At 47.0% G+C, this 2500-nt stretch overlaps 4 non-coding genes and 5 pseudogenes across 4 annotated transcripts in view; all 9 read left to right on the top strand.

The window, feature by feature from the left end:
- The window catches only part of LOC146279999 (5S ribosomal RNA), a 119-nt gene extending 21 nt beyond the window's left edge, over positions 1-98 (top strand). The window contains exon 1 of the ribosomal RNA XR_014763539.1: positions 1-98. This exon is cut by the window's left edge and continues 21 nt beyond it. This is a non-coding gene — a ribosomal RNA (5S ribosomal RNA).
- Positions 99-270: 172 nt separating this feature from the next.
- Positions 271-389, top strand: LOC146279998 (5S ribosomal RNA; annotated as a pseudogene).
- Positions 390-575: 186 nt separating this feature from the next.
- On the top strand, positions 576-694 carry LOC146279997 (5S ribosomal RNA). Its single transcript, XR_014764859.1, has one exon. It is a non-coding gene; the product is annotated as a 5S ribosomal RNA (ribosomal RNA).
- Positions 695-868: 174 nt separating this feature from the next.
- On the top strand, positions 869-987 carry LOC146279996 (5S ribosomal RNA; annotated as a pseudogene).
- Positions 988-1161: 174 nt separating this feature from the next.
- On the top strand, positions 1162-1270 carry LOC146279995 (5S ribosomal RNA; annotated as a pseudogene).
- A 172-nt stretch (positions 1271-1442) lies between these two features.
- On the top strand, positions 1443-1561 carry LOC146279994 (5S ribosomal RNA; annotated as a pseudogene).
- Positions 1562-1747: 186 nt separating this feature from the next.
- On the top strand, positions 1748-1866 carry LOC146279993 (5S ribosomal RNA). The gene has a single exon (XR_014764858.1). It is a non-coding gene; the product is annotated as a 5S ribosomal RNA (ribosomal RNA).
- A 174-nt stretch (positions 1867-2040) lies between these two features.
- Positions 2041-2159, top strand: LOC146279992 (5S ribosomal RNA; annotated as a pseudogene).
- A 186-nt stretch (positions 2160-2345) lies between these two features.
- LOC146279991 (5S ribosomal RNA) lies at positions 2346-2464 on the top strand. Its single transcript, XR_014763538.1, has one exon. It is a non-coding gene; the product is annotated as a 5S ribosomal RNA (ribosomal RNA).
- The last annotated feature ends 36 nt before the right edge of the window (positions 2465-2500 follow it).

Below are 2500 nucleotides of genomic sequence, written 5' to 3'. Positions count from 1 at the left end.
GCAACGCCCGATCTCGTCTGATCTCGGAAGCTAAGCAGGGTCGGGCCTGGTTAGTACTTGGATGGGAGACCGCCTGGGAATACCAGGTGCTGTATGCTCTTTTGCTCATTCACTTAGAAACTGAAATCTTGCAATATGCACAAGTAGTCCTTCATGAAAGGGGCTGGAAGCTGTTTTCATTTTGACACGAGAGAGAGAGAGAGAGACCACCTTGCATTGTCAATTGCTAAATCTGTATATGGATAAGTAGCCTATGGTTGTCAACTTATTTCGTACGGCCACACCAGCCTGGCAACGCCCGATCTCGTCTGATCTCGGAAGCTAAGCAGGGTCGGGCCTGGTTAGTACTTGGATGGGAGACCGCCTGGGAATACCAGGTGAGGTATGCTCTTTTGCTCATTCACTTAGAAATTGACATCTTGCAATATGCACAAGTAGTCCTTCATGAAAGGGGCTGGAAGCTGTTTTCATTTTGACACGAGAGAGAGAGAGAGAGAGAGAGAGAGAGAGACCACCTTGCATTGTCAATTGCTAAATCTGTATATGGATAAGTAGCCTATGGTTGTCAACTTATTTCGTACGGCCATACCAGCCTGGCAACGCCCGATCTCGTCTGATCTCGGAAGCTAAGCAGGGTCGGGCCTGGTTAGTACTTGGATGGGAGACCGCCTGGGAATACCAGGAGCTGTATGCTCTTTTGCTCATTCACTTAGAAATTGACATCTTGCAATATGCACAAGTAGTCCTTCATGAAAGGGGCTGGAAGCTGTTTTCATTTTGACATGAGAGAGAGAGAGAGAGAGACTACCTTGCATTGTCAATTGCTAAATCTGTATATGGATAAGTAGCCTATGGTTGTCAACTTATTTCGTACGGCCATACCAGCCTGGCAACGCCCGATCTCGTCTGATCTCGGAAGCTAATTAGGGTCGGGCCTGGTTAGTACTTGGATGGGAGACCGCCTGGGTATACCAGGTGCTGTATGCTCTTTTGCTCATTCACTTAGAAACTGAAATCTTGCAATATGCACAAGTAGTCCTTCATGAAAGGGGCTGGAAGCTGTTTTCATTTTGACATGTGAGAGAGAGAGAGAGAGACTACCTTGCATTGTCAATTGCTAAATCTGTATATGGATAAGTAGCCTATGGTTGTCAACTTATTTCGTACGGCCATACCAGCCTGGCAACGCCTGATCTCGGAAGCTAAGCAGGGTCGGGCCTGGTTAGTACTTGGATGGGAGACCGCCTGGGAATACCAGGTGCTGTATGCTCTTTTGCTCATTCACTTAGAAACTGAAATCTTGCAATATGCACAAGTAGTCCTTCATGAAAGGGGCTGGAAGCTGTTTTCATTTTGACACGAGAGAGAGAGAGAGAGACCACCTTGCATTGTCAATTGCTAAATCTGTATATGGATAAGTAGCCTATGGTTGTCAACTTATTTCGTACGGCCACACCAGCCTGGCAACGCCCGATCTCGTCTGATCTCGGAAGCTAAGCAGGGTCGGGCCTGGTTAGTACTTGGATGGGAGACCGCCTGGGAATACCAGGTGAGGTATGCTCTTTTGCTCATTCACTTAGAAATTGACATCTTGCAATATGCACAAGTAGTCCTTCATGAAAGGGGCTGGAAGCTGTTTTCATTTTGACACGAGAGAGAGAGAGAGAGAGAGAGAGAGAGAGACCACCTTGCATTGTCAATTGCTAAATCTGTATATGGATAAGTAGCCTATGGTTGTCAACTTATTTCGTACGGCCATACCAGCCTGGCAACGCCCGATCTCGTCTGATCTCGGAAGCTAAGCAGGGTCGGGCCTGGTTAGTACTTGGATGGGAGACCGCCTGGGAATACCAGGAGCTGTATGCTCTTTTGCTCATTCACTTAGAAATTGACATCTTGCAATATGCACAAGTAGTCCTTCATGAAAGGGGCTGGAAGCTGTTTTCATTTTGACATGAGAGAGAGAGAGAGAGAGACTACCTTGCATTGTCAATTGCTAAATCTGTATATGGATAAGTAGCCTATGGTTGTCAACTTATTTCGTACGGCCATACCAGCCTGGCAACGCCCGATCTCGTCTGATCTCGGAAGCTAATTAGGGTCGGGCCTGGTTAGTACTTGGATGGGAGACCGCCTGGGTATACCAGGTGCTGTATGCTCTTTTGCTCATTCACTTAGAAACTGAAATCTTGCAATATGCACAAGTAGTCCTTCATGAAAGGGGCTGGAAGCTGTTTTCATTTTGACACGAGAGAGAGAGAGAGAGAGAGAGAGAGAGAGACCACCTTGCATTGTCAATTGCTAAATCTGTATATGGATAAGTAGCCTATGGTTGTCAACTTATTTCGTACGGCCATACCAGCCTGGCAACGCCCGATCTCGTCTGATCTCGGAAGCTAAGCAGGGTCGGGCCTGGTTAGTACTTGGATGGGAGACCGCCTGGGAATACCAGGTGCTGTATGCTCTTTTGCTCATTCACTTAGAAATTGACATCTTGCAA

The sequence above is a fragment of the Hypomesus nipponensis genome, chromosome 7 (assembly GCF_054491055.1).
Source record: "Hypomesus nipponensis isolate SF chromosome 7, ASM5449105v1, whole genome shotgun sequence".
Classification (NCBI taxonomy): Eukaryota; Metazoa; Chordata; class Actinopteri; order Osmeriformes; family Osmeridae; genus Hypomesus; species Hypomesus nipponensis.
This window is presented reverse-complemented; position numbering and strand designations above follow the sequence as displayed.